Source organism: Coccinella septempunctata, chromosome 1 (assembly GCF_907165205.1).
Source record: "Coccinella septempunctata chromosome 1, icCocSept1.1, whole genome shotgun sequence".
In the NCBI taxonomy this organism is placed as follows: Eukaryota; Metazoa; Arthropoda; class Insecta; order Coleoptera; family Coccinellidae; genus Coccinella; species Coccinella septempunctata.
The window spans coordinates 62,158,113-62,175,503 of NC_058189.1; the positions used below are offsets into that span (position 1 = coordinate 62,158,113).

Genomic DNA, 17,391 nt, shown 5'->3' on the forward strand with positions numbered 1-17,391 from the left:
ATTTTCAATGTTGAATGTTGTTATTATGTAGTTTTATAACATCATCTGCTCTTTTGGGTCGGAGATGTATAGGGTGTCCCAAATTCGATGTCCAGTGAGGGGGTCTCGGAAACTAGAATAGCTAGAGCAAAACCGATGACACATTCCAGAGAAAAAAAGAATGGTGAAAATCGTAGCCTCCTACGATTCTTCGTTTTTAAGTCATTTTAGCAAAAAATGAGATTTAGACTATTTCGAAAAGTTCTCATAACTTTTTTGTTTTTGAAGTTACAGATCTGAAACTTGGACCTTCTGCAGGCAGTTTTTACGTAGAATCCACTGACGAGCTCAAAATATTTTTTCATTTCGAATCATTAGGTGAACTTGCTCGTTTTTTTTTTTTCAATGCAAACTATTATCGAATTTGTTATTTTTAAATTGGAAAAATCTTATGTCAGTAGGTTCTAAAAGTGACTAAGAACGTTCAAGTTTCAGATCCTTCACTTCAAAGACAAAAAAAATTAGAACTTTTCGAAATCGTCCAAATCTCAATTTTTGCTAATAACTCAAAAACGAAGAATCGTAGGAGGCTACGGTTTTCACCATTCTTTGTTTCCGATGAAAATGAGCTAGGAAACGTGTCATCGGTTTCGCTCTATATAGACGTGTTTGTGAAAAGATCATCGATTTGGACGAGTCGAATTTATTAAAACTCAAAATTTTCCAATTCGAATCTGGGTATTATATTTTTTATTATTTCAGTCGATTCTGGGTAAATGAAAGAGGGGAGTTACCTAAAATTACCATACCTTAAATGAAAAATTGCGGAATTATCGAGTAAAATCTAGAAATAACCGAAAACAATAAATTCTGCTTCATTAGTCTGTGATTTCCGGAAACCACAACTGGAAACTAAAATTCGATGTTCCTATTCATAATTTTAACATTTCATGAATTGCTAATTGATTCTCAACAATCCCAACAAACATTTCATTAGGTACCATTCATGAAATGTCAAAATTATTCATCAGATCATCAAAATTCTAATATTTCAAGGTTTCCTTGATAACTCTGAAAGCTATCAGTTTTAGTTTAGTCTTTCTCACTTAGAATCCACTGAAATGATGAAAAATATAGGTTATGAGGCTGAATTTTGATTAATACGTTTGGTCGAACTTGATGATCTCCCATAAGCACCTTGCACATTTTCAGTCCGAACAGCAAATAATGTTGTGATACAACATAATGGCAAAATTGAAAATGTTAAAAATTTTTTGAAAGAACCATCCCAGCAGAAATATTCAAAAAAGTGTGACTTTTTGTTTCAACCATTTTTTTTCATAAGAATTTCGGTAACTCATAAACCGTTGAATTTTCACCAAAGGTATGGGACACTGTTGAAATTGCCATCAAATCAGCTATATATGATAACAAGATGTGCCATTTGAAATAAGAGAAAGTAGTAGGCTTTGGAATCAAAACTTTCAACACAAACTTACGATGAGTTCTCCATAAACGTCTAAAGGGCCATCGCCCTTTAATAATTCTACCTCTCAAGACTGAAGAAATCGTGAGGAAATAAATCTCTGATCTCTACGTCAAGAAGCAATGAAAATTTTTCTCTCAAATTCGCATCGAAAACCAGATTCCGTCCTTTTCCACTTGTGCAGGTTTCTCAAAGTGGGTAATTAGATACTCTTGACGTATTAACATTTATTTACGAATCATGAGATATCTACACGATTTATCAACAAAACTAAAACATAATCACAACTGGACAACCTAGGTTCATTAACGAAATTAATGCTCTATTTGCATCCGTATCAGCAACGCAATAACAAACAGATTAAAATCGTAGCTTAACAAGTTCTGGGTAATCTTATCACTGCCCAATTCCATAGTCGTCGCTGCTCTCCAAGAAAATTACTTCGTCTTTAACTTCCACCGGTATCCCTTGGACAGCAACCCGAAGATCCTCATTTTCTCGTACGCGCCTTTCCAACAGCGACCTCAATTTAGAATTAGCACCGGTTTCTTGTTCTAATAACTCCGTCATTCGTTTTATTCTCACCTCCTGATCCTCCCTGTTTTGCCGGAAAAACAAGTAGTTCGTTCTACACTGCTTCGTGACCATTTCGATGAGCAGATCGGAATTTCCCGAAGGGTTTTCCTCGATACAAGTTTTCAGGAGATCGTAGTCGATCTTCGAAAGTTGCAATTGGTTCGAAACAATCTTTTTATCATGTTCCAAATTCTTCAGTTTATTCTCGAAATATTTATTGAGTGCTTGAATTTCATTCGAAGCTTTTTCGTATTTTTCCTTATCGAGCAACGATTTTTGCAGCTTTTCGACTTCAATCTGCTTCTCGTGGACGTTTCCCATAATTTTCCAAAGCTTCTTATCGCTTTCCAGGAGTTTATCGATGAAGGTGCATACCGATCCTAATTCGTTGTTGAGTTCGGTCAGTTCTTTCCTCAATTTACTGTTCTCTTCCTCTCGCTCTGTGTAATTACGCAGTAAAACTTTATTTTCCGCGTTCAGTACCTCCATTCTCTCCCTGTCGCCTTCGGAATTCTGTTTGTGCCTCCAGTTCTCCCTTTCCACCCTTATCAAACACTCCTCGGATGTCGTCATTTCCTGGGAGATTTCAGCGTTTTTGACGTCCATCTCCTGAAGCGATCTAGACAGTTCGGTAATTTTGGATTTGGCCCTTTCGATCTCAATCAGTGTCTTGGCCAGTCGTTCGTCGTTGGTGTGTGTCGTATTTTTCATCCGCATGATCATTTTTTCCACGTTGGTAACGTCCACTTGCTTGGCGTTGGCGGTATGCTGTTTTTTCAGCTGGTTCAAGATCTGTCCTACATCCATAATGTGAATGTGTCCTTTATGAATCCTCGAAACTATCGATGTTTAGCTCGTGTTTGTTCAAGGTTAACAACTGGATACACTTGACGTTTAATGAGGCGAACACAGACTACGGATTAGGTGGTTCTGTGATTTGAACCGAATTTGATAGATAGAAAAGGCGTTCAGGAGGGTTGAAATATGATAACAGTGGTGATTTATGCTTCGGAATGAAATATCTTCATTGGTTTGAAAGATATTAATCAATGGATGAAAGTAAAATTTTTATACGATTATCAAAGTGACGGTAATAATTTTCTGTGGACGTTCGTTTTGCAGATCGGCGTGTAGAGAAGTGCAGTGAGGTGACGCTCGATGTCATACACATATACTTCATTCAAATTTATTTTAGCAGTCGGTTGGCCATGAAATAATTCTCTCAAGTTTTTGTAACTAGAACGAAGTTAGGTTGGCACTCATGAAATGTCGTTAATGTCATAACGCCGTTGCCACAACTAATATCAATTTTTATTACGAAAATGCCGAAAGTGATTGAAAAAAGAGACAGGGTTTCAGGAAGTGCTATTTAGAATTCAGGTCCGCTCATTCAAATAGTTATACCCTGATATTCCAAAATCCACAATACGTCAGACGATAACGAACACATTTTCAATGTTTCAATTTATATCATGTTTCATCTGAATCTAAACGACATATATTTCAGCTGGATATTTCCACAATCAGAAAGATTGTGAATGAAGAGGATGACAAAGAATTTCCTTCTATTGGGAGACCCAAAAAAGTGGTGGCATTTGAGAATTTTATGTATGAGTGAATTAATGCGAAAAGTTTACTACAGGATTTTCGATAAATGTCATCGGAAAATAAGTTCCCTGAAATGGATTTTTCTATTTTTCATTTGACTTGTCCTATACAATGTAAATGTCTTAAGGTACTAATAAATACCTATAATTATTATTATTACATCAATGTATTAAGATGAATAGCCACAAATACTCGCAAGTTGCCCTGTTACTTGTTTATTCATGTGAAATTTTTGTTCAAAGGTGAAGTTCATCTTAAATTGAAACTTCCCTCAATTCCTTTTACTTATATTGATGCAAGATGATTTTTGTTGAAGAATTTAACGTTCTTGTAATTATCTGTTTATTCCTTCGGGAGGTACCCATTCCCAACCACTGCATCATATGCATTTCATCTTCGAATGAATATTTTTGAAATCTATAACTGATGTAACGTTTTCAAACTTTAGCCAAAGAAGATAACGAACATTAACTCTTCTCAAGCTAGTGCATATTACGATATTATACTGGTCTCTTGTATTTTCCATACAAATAACTGGATTTGGTATGCCTTTATTCAGTTTGTATAAACTTCAATTATGTTCGTCACACATTTTTCGAAGAGATTCGACATTGTGATAAAATACGTAATAACAGAAACTTTTACGTAGAACGGGCAACATAGCGTTGATTTAAAACCCAAAAATGTTTTGACAAGCTCCATAACCCCACATTTTCGTACTATACAGAGTGAAATGCGTCAACTTTCCATGGCCAACCGACTGCTAAAATAAAAGTGAATGAAGTATACAGGCTGGTTCGACGAAATTTTAACATCTCGTTTTTCCGGCTTCAAAATGAAAATGTGGAAAATGGCTTCCACTTTTCTCATCCCCGTAACTCCAATACCCCAACGGAGGTGACCACAAGACCTTAATTTTGAATAGGAATGAGGGGTGTTGCGGTAACTAATTTCGAAGATCGTCGAGTACTATCTGACCCTAAAATTTCGCTTCAAAATAGTCATCGATAATAAAATAACAGCGAAAATAGTGAAAACATTATCCCAAAAAATTCTTCAACGGATTGAGACCAGCGGTCTCCACGTACTTAAAATTCCAACCCCCAAAATTTAAAACCCTATTCATTCCGTATAGATTCATCGATGTGACACAGAGAATGCATATTAATTAATACTGCATCGCTCCCTAATTGTCGTTTAACAAGCCCCTGTTGATAATACGCTTATGATTGGCTGATACACGGTCGAATACACTAATTAATCATGATCCGATGATCATTGTCCGAACTTCGCTGGACGCTAGGTGAACTGAAAAGCTGCACGCACTGAACTGAATAGTGAACTCTTATAAATTACAACATTTTAACAAATTGGCGAATGCGCTCATAGGATACCCTTCATAGAACTATACCATGATGCGTATTTTGCTATTTGACTGATTTCGGAAGATATGGAAACGGTTGCATCGAAGTAGTTTCCAATAAATCCTCACACACAGTTCGGTGTGTGAATTCAGGTGTTTGTGATATTTGTAGTACGAGGTATAATGGTGGATGCGACGATCGTTTTATATGATATAACTTCAAAGCCTGCAGACTCCACCAGGTCGAAAATTTGAATTGAAATATTTGAGGTGGTTCAAGTCTCCTACCCGAGCAAATCTCCCAGACTCCCTCTGTGCAATACGTGAGTACATATTATATAAAGTCATTTTTCATTTCCCTGTATACGAGGATGTATTAATATCTACTTAGCCTAGACCAGTTCGATGCATAAAAAATATTGCGTTACCATAGCAACGAACAATAACTCATTAGAAGGGTCAGTGTGAAGTCTGAGGTCAAAAAAGTAAATCAGAGTTACGCAATAAATTAAAAGAAAGAAGAAATTGTGAAAATCGAAAAATTGGAGTATCGAGCCATCATCAAGTACCTGTATTTAAAAGGGTTAAGAGGTAAGCAGATTTACGAAGATATGCTTAATACCCTTTGTGATCAATGTCCTTCGTATACGACCGTGAAAAATTGGACTGCAAGCTTCAAAACGGGTAAATTTTCCATTAAAGATGAGGACCGATCGGGAAGGCCAGTTTCTGTGTCAGTCCTCGAAAATATCGATGCAGTTCATGACATGATTTTATCAGACCGTCGAATTGGGCTAAAACGGATATCTGATGCACTGAATATTTCATACGAACGCGTCCATCATATAGTTCACGTCAATTTGTACATGAAAAAATTGCTGCAAAATGGATCCCAAATGTTTGAATGTTGACCAAAAGCGTGCAAGGGTAGAAGCATCGCGTTCGATCTGTGCTCGATTTGAAAACGATGTGGACTTCTTGCACCGAATTGTTACTATGGATGAGACTTGAGTACATTTCTACGATCCAGAAACAAAGCAACAATCGATGGAATGGCGACACTCTGGTTCTCCAAGACCTAAGAGGTTTCGTGTCCAAAAATCTGCTGGAAAAGTTCTTGCTTCAGTTTTTTGGGATTGCCATGGAGTATTCGTGATTGATTTTTTGAATAACGGTAGAACAATGAACAATACCCGGAGATTACTATTCGACATTACTGACCACTCTACGGGAAAAAATTTAAGAGAAAAGACGCGGAAAGCTATCCAAAGGTGTTTTGTTTTTGCAGGACAACGCCCCTGCACACGAATCTCATGTTGCCATGCAAAAAATTCGTGATTTAGGGTTTGCACTATTAGAACACCCCACTTATTCACCAGATTTGGCTCCATCTGACTATCATCTCTTTCCTCAACTGAAAAAAAATTTAAAAGGTCGTAAATTTTCTTCCAACTAGGAGGTAATAAAAGCTGTGGAGGTCTGGTTTGCAGAGCAAAAAGACACATTTTTCTTAATGATCTAGGGACGTTGCAGGTTCGCTGTAATAAATGTATCCAATTGAGAGGAGAATATGTTGAGTAATAAAATATTTTGACATTGAAATTTTGTTTGGTTCTATAGTAGGCTAAGAATTTTTCAATTTATCCTCGTATATTACTACATTAATGCCAATTATCTCGTGAAATATTGAGCAACGTATTAACTCAGGTCGTGTTTCAAAAATGACAGTAAACTCAAAGAAACCACAGCGTGAAATGTCAACAGCATATTAGGTTATAGAGCTCATAATTTGGTGCCTCTTCTTGATATTAGACTAGCATGTTTTAAAACCTCCGACAAATCGATTTGGCTCGTCCAAACACTTATAATTATTTACCAGATCAACAAAATTACAGTCAGGCGAATTTTCCCGTTAGATCCTATCCGTTCAGCCCTGTTCATATCCCAACTTCGCCGAAAGTTTTCTCGCAGTTATTATTACCCCGTCATCGGTCATCATTGCAGAGGCGGAATTTCGCCCGTTAATTACCGCTGCAGAGGCAACTTTGATCGCAGCGAATTACGGTTCGCCGGCGTTGGAACTCGCGTACCTCACGTGAATGCAGAACCACTCGATTCGGTAGGGCGAAATTAATTCGGTTTCGATGAAAGCGATCGAACAATGTTCTTGTCGGCTTTATGGGGGATTCGTTTTGATGTGGAATCGGAAACATGCACCCTAATATCAGTTAGTGATAATGCTTGCTTTCGAGGAACGTTCGGTTAAAGCGCATCAGCCAAAAGTTTTGTCATTTCCAGGGTTCAACAATCTATACCACTTGAACTATAGTCAAGTCGTTTGGTGATTTGGAACTGCAAAAATCGCTGAAAATTTTTTCTCGACGAATGTTTTTTGGGGTGCTGCATCTCAAAATCTTGTCATCAACTGAATTCTTATATGGCTTTACCATGAAAATGGAGGAAAACCATTGAATTTCAGAGGTAGTTTTTTTCTCATAATTCCGACACGACGAGAAATATTTCCTACCATAATGAAAGCTGACCAAATTTCACGAAAAATACACTGCGCAAAAAAATTAACGCACATTATGGAACTCTCAAATTTATTCTACAACTGAAGGTGTTCTCAATGATAAATATTTTTATCAGAATAATGCATGCATATGTTATCCACTTTCAACGGTTTTCTTCAATACAGATGTTTTTTCCCAGCAGGAATAAAAAAAGATGATATTATCAGATTTTGAATGTATTGGCTCCATTCTAAAATCAGTTGTTCTCGATCAATTCTAGTGATCAATAGTTTTTCTTTCGTTTGATTATCTACACTTGATCGCTATGCAACGCGAAACACGCAATTTGACCCAAGAGGAATGTGCCCAAGCGGTAGTTTTGCGAGAAGAAGGGTGGACATACACAAAAATTGCAGAAAGGTTTGGAGTTTCCCATACAAGTGTGTCCAGAATGTTGCAGCGATTCAGGGAGACAGGTATGAATGTCCGAAGACCAGGACAGGGCAGACAACGGTTTGCAACCGCTCGCCTCCTTCAAATTCAGCTTGAGCAAACTCATGAGGTGCAAATTAGCACTCAGACAATAAGAAATCGCCTCAGAGAATATGATTTAAGGCCTCGTGTCGCGGCAAGAGGCCCAGCTCTTACCCCAGCTCATCGAAGGGCGCGTTTGGATTTTGCGAGAGAGCATATCCATTGGGAAGAGGCCGATTGGGAAAGAGTTCTCTTCACAGATGAATCTAGATTCTGCCTCTACCATTGTGATCGACGTTCCCTTGTATACAGACGTCCACTTGAAAGATAGTGCAATTTCCTGAATACTACTGGTTTCGGGGGAGGTATGGTATGGGGTGGAATATCTTTGACTGCGCGCACAGACCTAGTGGTCGTGATAATGGAGCTATGAATGCTGATAAGTATATAAGGAACATTCTTGAAGAGCATGTAGTGCCATTTGCCCCATACATTGGTGAAAATTTCATTTTTATGGACGATAATGCCAGACCCCATCGTGCGCGCATCGTTCAGGAGTACCTTGAAGAGGTTGAAGTCTCTCGAATGGAATGGCCAGCAAGAAGTCCAGATCTCAATCCGATTGAGCAGGTTTGGGACAACCTCAATAGAAGGCTGAGAAGTTCAGAAAATCATCCAGCTACTCTTAATGACTTACGATCCAACTCGGAGAAATCTGGGAAGGATTAGATCAGAACATTTTAAGATCACTCATTTTGAGTATGAACCGTCGTTGCCGAGCTGTAATTAACGCAAGGGGTGGAAAAACCAAGTATTTAACCACTTATCAGCATTTCAGTATTTTGAAAATTGTTCATTTCTCTTCTTTCACATAAGATTCGGTGAAATCCTGAATTTTTCTTCCATTTAATGTGTCTTGTTTCGTTCAAAACCTTCCCGAGAGAACATAAAAAATAAGTTATAAAGTCAATGTAGAGTTAACTTCCATTAAAATTGAGATTTTCAGAATGTGCGTTAATTTTTTTGCGCAGTGTATTATGATGGATTTATTTTCTCTAGACTGCGTCTTTCCTTGAGTATACACAAAAAACCGAAACAACGTCTGTTTTTATCGTTTTTCGCCATTTTTATTATGAACCCATTTCTTAACCTAGTCGATAATATAATATGTTGTCGGATTCAGCACATCAAAAACATACAGAATCTACCGTTTTCAGTTACCTTATTCCGAATGGAAAGTGAAAATCTGTGACTACCCACCCACTAATTTACTAAAACGCGCTAAAGTGGGTAAAAAATGCATATTTCGCATCCCTCACTCCATGATTGATCTTTGCGTAAAACGTTTTTATACGCCCTCTCGACATCAAAAAAACCTTCAGATCGCCATTCTATCCACTATACCACGACATAAAATAAATAAACCAAATTATCCTGATCGACTGGCTTCAATCAAACCCTTGGGTGGATAAAGGTAAAGGCAGGTCTTCACAAAGCTCATCGTTATAGAAGCACAAAGACAAAGCCGCCTTCGATGAGTCGCGAATTGAAAAATATAACCCTATTATCCTTCGGGAATTCCCGAGAAGAGTCCTTTCAACGACGCCCACGTCGCTAGTTTCGAACCCAAGGGACTGGTTGGTTGATTTATACACATATACGTACACGTGGCAGGTTCGTCAGGAATTCTTCCTGTTTATTAGGGGAAATTTGCAATTAGGTCCTACGAGATCGACCTACCGGTCCATATATGTATATATATTCACGGAAAAGCTTCTCGAAGCAGAAGATAATTTCATGAAAACCCAGGAGGATGTGTTCGGCTGGAGATAAATGTAGATAAGCTAGTTTACAATTTCCCAAGCCTCGTCTGCGATGGATTCCCTATTCCAGATTAAATGCAGTGTTCCATATACAGACTGAGTATAAAATTCATTTTCGAAATTCACTATGCTGTAGAGAATTGCTCGACTAGGTTAGTTTTTATTTTAGTAACTTTTCATGTACAGAGTGGACAAAATTCGTTGTCTACTGAGGGAATCTCTGGAACTATAGGAGCTAGAAGAAAACGGATGACACATTTCCGAGCTCTTTTTCAGAGAAACAAAGAAAGGTGAAAACCGTATGCTTCGTTTTTGAGATATCAGCAAAAAACGAGATTTTGAAGATTTCGGAATGTTCTCATAACTTTTGTGTTACAGACCAAAAACTTGAACTTCTACCGGCACATTTTTACGTAGAATCCACTGACGCGCTCATAATATTTTTTTAATTTGAATCATTAGGCGAACCTTCGTTTTTGTCAAACTTTTATTGAATTTGTTATTCTCGAATCGGAAAAAAATCTGTCAGTAGATTTTACGAATAAAAGTGACTGTAGAATGTTCAAGTTTCATATCAAGTTTCCTCAACGACAAAAAAGTTATGAGAACTTTTCGAAATCTTCAAAATCTTGTTTTTTGCTGATAACTCAAAAACTAAGAATCGTAAGAGCATACGGTTTCCACCATTCTTTGTTTCTCTGAAAAAGAGCTTGGAAATGTGTCATCCGTTTTCTTCTAGCTCTTATAGTTCCCGAGATCGACTCAGTAGGAAACGAATTTTGCCCACTCTGTACATGTCTGTACATTGCCTACTGAAATAAAAAATAACCTAGTCGAGGTTCTCATAATATGATGGCCATAATGAAAATTACATTTTTAAAGATTTTCAACAGCCTAAATCTCTTCAACCGAGCCGTTTTACGAAAATGTACCTATGTACAAGTCAACCTCACTCTGCAGATAGGGCCAAAAATGTTCTTATAGACATAGGCGGCATATTCTTAAATCCTGCCCTGGCTATAGCGTGCCTATAGCAATAAAGAACGTTTGTTGTAGTTTCATGGTATGACGGTATTCTATTGAGTGACTTTTTTCAATTTTTCAAATTGTTTTTGGCATCCCATGTAAGTTACTTGATGGGTTATATTGGAAAATTCTAAGTCTACCATAGAACCAAACATAATTACAATGTCAAAATATTTTATTACTCAACATATTCTCCTCTTAATTGGATATATTTATTAGAGAGAACCTGCAACGTCTCTAGACCTTTAAAAAAAAGTTTCTTCTTGCTCTGCAAACCAGACCTCCAAGGCTTTTGTTACCTCCTCGTTGGAAGAAAATTCACGACCTTTTAAACTTTTTTTCAGTTGAAGAAAGAACTGATAATCGGAGGGAGCCAAATCTGGTGAATGAGGGGGGTGTCCTAGTAATTCAAACCCTAAATCACGGATTTTTTGCATGGCAACATGAGATTTGTGTGCAGGGGCGTTGTACTGCAAAAACAAAACAAAAATAGCTTTCCGAGTCTTTTCTCTTTAATTTTTTTCCGTAGAGTGGTCAGTAATGTCGAATAGTAATATCCGGTTATTGTTCTACCCTCATAGAAAAAATCAATCATGATTACTCCATGGCAATCCCAAAAAACTGAAGCAAGAACTTTTCCAGCAGATTTTTGAACACAAAACCTCTTAAGTCTTGAAGAACCAGAGTGTCGCCATTCCATCGATTGTTGCTTTGTTTCTGGATCGTAGAAATGTACATCGGTTTCAAATCGAGCACAGTTCGAACGCGATGCTTCTACACTTGCATGCTTTTGGTCAACATGCAAACATTTGGGGATCCATTTTGCAGCAATTTTTCTCATGTGCTAATTGACGTGAACTATATGATGAACGCGTTCGTATGAAATATTCATTGCTTCAGATATCCGTTTTAGCCCAATTCGACGGTCTGATAAAATCATGTCATGAACTGAATCTATATTTTCGGGGATTGACACAGAAATTGGCCTTCCCGATCGGTCATCATCTTCAATGGAAAATTTACCTCTTTTGAAGCTTGCAGTCCAATTTTTCACGGTCGCATACGAGTCATTGATCACCAAGGGTATTAAGCGTATCGTCGTAAATCTGCTTACCTCTTAACCCTTTTAAATACAGGTACTTGATGATGGCTCCATACTTCAATTTTTCGATTTTCACAATTTCGGTGGACATCTTGTTTATTTTGATTTATTGCGTAACTCTGGTTTACTTTTTCGACCTCAAACTTCACACTGACACTTCTAATGAGTTACTGTTCGTTGCTATGGTAACGCAATATTTTTTTTATGCATGGAACTGGTCTAGGCTAACTAGATATCAATACATCCTAGTGTGTCTCAAAAGAATCACAATGAATTTTTTTTCTCTTCTACTGTATGAAATGAACCATTGTAACCATTTTATTAGGATCGAAATGTAGACTTGCGCTGGAAAATCCAGAATCCGATCGTTTTCAACTCAATCTCGTATTGAAGAGCCTTCTACGGCTTCTCGGCCATTTTCCCTCGCTTCCTTCAAGGCCCCAACAAAGAAATAAATGAATATGGATGTACGTAACAATGTAACAAACGTTCCGTTATACAGCTGATCGCATTGATGCCCGTTTACGCCAAGGTGAATCGAGCTAGTCACCGGGAGAAGGCAAAAAATGCTGGAGAATGTATACATGCAGAGCCAAACATCAAAAAGACGCTGAGAAAATAACCGCTGCACCGGCTTCTCCAAATAATAAATAAAATGTGAAATGGAGGGTCTTTCATAACGTCACATCGATCTCGTTATTCCCCGTATATTCTACTGTATTTTCATCGATGTCACATACTCGATAACTCTTTGATATTTGTTCTTCAACCTTGTTATGCAGAACCCTGGTAACACAAGAATTCTCAGGTTACATCCTCCAGAAAATCTATACTGAACTTCGAAGAATTACGCTAACGAAATCAGTTTGTGCTTTCGGTGTATTTCTTTCAATGATGAATGTACAGAAAGGCTCTGAATCCCACATCAGAAAGGTTCTTCAATCCCAAAAATGGATTAATATAATACAATTACAAAAAAAGATAGAGGGATGAGGTTTTGGCCATTAACAATCTTTTGAAAATCGAGGTCGGAAAAGTGCCATCCATTTTTTCCTAGCTCTTATGGTTACAGAGCTGTCATTCAATCCCATCGAATTCTACCCACCCTGTACATAGTTATACAGGGTGTTTTTGCATTGAAGCGAAAAATTTCAGAGGGTGATTCTTCAGTAAAAATTAAGGGGGGTCTTTCATTTAACCTTTTGTTCAACACTCTTTTCCCTCGAAGTTACAGCCCTTTGAAATTAGATGAAAATATGTTTTATTTAATATAACGATGTGCAGTTCAGGTGGAAACCATACAAATCTTCCGGGACTTTCAAAAAGTATTCTCCTTCGTCGAAATTGAAACCATCCTGATATGAATAAACGATTAGATGAAATGTCCAGTATCCAGTTCAGCTGCGGTTTTTCAAGAGAGAATCGATCACAAACTTGTCGAGAGTAACAACTCCATGAATGTTTGTACATATTTCTATTATTAAAGAAAATTAGACTATCCCAATCTGAACAATGGCTTGGCGTGAATATTATCTTTGGTCACAATGAAAAACCACTAATGACGTCATTTCGAGATTGCCACAGAATTATACTAGATATACATTATCTCTTATCGCAAAATCCATTTTTTTCTGGTTACGCTTTATGTTCGGGTGGGAACCAAAATTTTAAATGATTATACATCGGAGAAAATCTTCTTCGTTTAAGCGATTTCTCGATCCGACTCAGAACATTGACTGTAGTCAAGTAGGCTACTTGATATGACAGGAAGTTTGACGTTCTACACTCGAGATTTACAAAAAGTTTCATCTTTCGAGTCAGTTACAAACTCAATTAGTTAAATCGACTCAGCTTGTAGAATAGAAATAGGTATGAGCAATGATTATAGAGTAGAAAGATAGGAAACGCCCTCATATCTCTAAAAACCGACTACATTTTGGTCAGTGAAAACACATTTGACAATGAGATGGCGCTGAAAACGTACTGTTAATACAGAAAAACTGTATTATAGTTTTCTGTTTTATAATCGAAGGGCGCGAAATTCGAATTCTATTCCTTGTATTGAATCTCAATATCGACTTTGTTGGGACCAGAAAACAAACAACCTGAGCGACAAAACAGAAGTATGGTTTTGTTTTGTGACCAGGATGTTAGTTTTCATCTGAACACTATTTGAAATCAATTGATATCAATGAAATAGGCTGTCGGATGTGCTATAGGTACTTTTAATAGCAATTCATAAAAAATTTACAAAATTTCAAAATAATTATGGACAACGAATAGAGCTTTGACTGCTGGGACACAAAAATATATGGTGATACGTTAAAGATGTTATTTCTGTATAATAAGTTGTTTTGAATTCATAAACTTAGTCGAATTTGTACAATTCTTATCACATTTCAAAAAGTTCTTTACATAATATATGCTCCAAAATTTTCAGAACAGAACTTAAAAAAACCTTACAGAGGTATACAAGACCTGTATGTTAGCTCGACAGTTTACTTTCTTTATGCTTTTCTTATGATTTCCTTATGATATGGTCTCTTTATGACACAATATATAAATTGATTAATGAATGAACAAAACACTCACAGCAGATTTCATAAAACTTTGACAAACAACAATTTGACAGTCACACGGTTCCCAAATCGAAATCAATAAAACCTTTGCATTTCTGAATATATTGAAGGAGTAGCAAATGAGAATCATTGAATGGACGTATAAAGGTCATAATTTCCCCTTAATGGGCCCTTCATGCAAGGGATGCTGCCTGCATACAGCAATTTATGTGGATGAACAGTTCTCAATCGACTTGCAGTAAAATGTTCACTGCACATGGTATATGGTATGGTGTCTGCTGAAGTCAGACTGTATGCCCTGAAAATTCATCCTTCTTAAATTTAAAAATTACATATGCTCTTGCAAATGGCCCTCAAATTAATATTTTCACCAGTCTTAGGGTCTTATCAATACATTTGAAACACAGATGGCGCTCACCTCACTCGCTTCGTTTCCCGTCATTCTACTCTATGATCTTTGGGTATGGTACAAAAAGTAAGTTTTCTTTGCTTTGGAATATCCACTTATGTATAACGTTACATGAGTATTTTTTCATAACTCTCACGGTTTCAGAGCTGTCATTCAATCCCATCGAATTTTGCTCACCCTTTACAGGGTGGTACATTGGTGTAATAACTTTTTCAACCCAATGCAATAGAGGAAAATGTATAGCACATTACGGTCGTCTTTTTCCGAGAAACTAATAATGCCATGAACTGCATTCCCCCTATCTTATTTTGTTTTCGAGTTATAGGCCAAAATTAAAATTTCAACTTTGGTCATTATCTTCGTTTCAGTTTGTGCTAGGATGTTGAAATAAAAAAATTATAGGGACACTTTTTTGATAGCAATCCAACAAAAAGTTGTGTTCTTCATTATGTAAAGGGTAGTTTAGAATGGCTTAGAAAGACTGAGGGCGATGTATGATATATTTCTGATACAGTAAAAAAATGGCGATTATTTCTAAATCATTGTGAACTACTGTAGTTGGGAAGCAGAAGAGGGAAATTCGGGATTTACTCGAGCGTGTCAGAATAATATAAGGGGACATACCTTGGACCCTGTAGAGTACCTCTACCAAAAATTAGACCTGTTAGGAGAATTGTCGAGGACAGTCTGTCAGAATAGTAGAAAAAAACGATCATTGTACATACTCGAGCGTGTCAGATTAAAATATATGTGGTTAATTACATGTTAAAAAGTATATATTCTCTTAATCTGACAATTTGAGCGTGTCGAAAATGTGTGGGAGGGCGCCAAAGTTGCAAAAAAAGTCACGTGTACATTCTCGAGCGCGGTGGCGTTTTTTCTTATTTTGAAGCTAATGATTCAAGGATAACGGGAAAAATATAATCTGACAGTTTTAGCAAGCCGAAACAATAAAAATTGGCCATAAAGGTCACAAAAATCAGTTTTTTTGAATTACCTCCTTCCCTGGGCTTCAAATCTTTTCGCATTCATTATAAAAGTTGTAGAACATAACATTTTCTACAAATTTCGTCCCAAGCAATTTTTTCCACGTTCAAACGTTTTTGAGATATATGGCGAATAATGCGAGATGTTTAGCGATACATGCTAAAGCGAAAATTCACTCGTTGGAAAATAGTACATTCTAAGGTTCAGTCACAGACAACACTAAAGTTTTCGTGATTAATTTCGAAACTGTCATCATAGAAATACCTTGTCATTTTGACAATTGGATGAATGTAGATTAGACTGGGATTCTATATTGATCCTGTCCTTTCGCATGTGTGGCTACACTTCTCGCCCTTATCGCCCTCTAACTCGAGAACACTTGAGAGTATGTAAAATTGCTTCAGACAAAAGTTGTGTAGAATTTTATTATCTACAACTTTCATAATGAATACAAAAACGATTAGAGGTACAGGTAGGGAAATATTCGAAAAAAAGAATGTTTATCATCAAAGTGTCAGATTAAGAAAACCCTCCCTGATTAGTGTCAGATTAATGAGTCAACACGTCTACAACAGCCAGATTAACCATCTGTATGAAAATCTGACACGCTCGAGTATGTACAAGTAACGATTTTTTTAAACATTTTCAAAGGACCGCTGTGACCTTGCGTCACGTCCAAATTGTCAGTCCCTTGAAAAGTAGCTTCCTTTGGGTCTAATTAACATATCCTCCAAAAATCTGACACGCTGGAATTATTTTTTTTTTAACATTTTCAACTCTTCCGTACGGTCAGTCACACCGCGCAAACCGTCAGATAAGCATGAATTCATTATCAGAGACACTTAGGACATATACAGTATCTTAATATGACACGCTCGAGTATGTACACCTGACGATTTTTTTTACATCTTTGAGACCCTGCAGACGCTTTCCCCACCGCTGCATACATCATAGAACCTTTTTTTTTTTCTACCATCTAATCTTCAAAATCCAATAGGTCTCAACGACGCTCGAGTAAATCCCGATTTAGCATCGTCGGCTCCCCAACTACTGTTTTCATAAGAAAAAACACATCTTTATGTTATAGCTCCGCAAAAAACCTATAGGAGAAATCATAGTACGCCACTGGATTGCTCTAAGAAAAGTGTCTCCAAAGTTGAAACCGCCCAAATTCCAATTTTGGCATATAAATGAAAAACAAAAGAAGATAGTTGATGACAGTTGATGACATTATTAGTTGGCTCGACTTCGATTTATGCTCCACCTCAGATTTTGATGATTATTTTTTTATAGATAGAATTTTTCATGAGGAATCGAATGGTAGTAATCTCAATCTGCGGAAATTTATTGTTCATTAGCTATGATTTTTTGAAATGTACGTTAAATGCACTCAATTATGACATTCGAATGTTTGTTCACTGTAATTCTCGATTAATTCGAATGTTTTTTTCAACAGAACTCAACCA

The 17,391-nt window shown here is 37.0% G+C and overlaps 1 protein-coding gene across 1 annotated transcript in view; it reads right to left on the reverse strand.

Annotated features, from left to right (window-relative positions):
• Positions 1–17,391, reverse strand: part of LOC123310969 (cAMP-dependent protein kinase type I regulatory subunit) — a 77,407-nt gene that overhangs the window by 40,249 nt on the left and 19,767 nt on the right. The window lies entirely within an intron of this gene.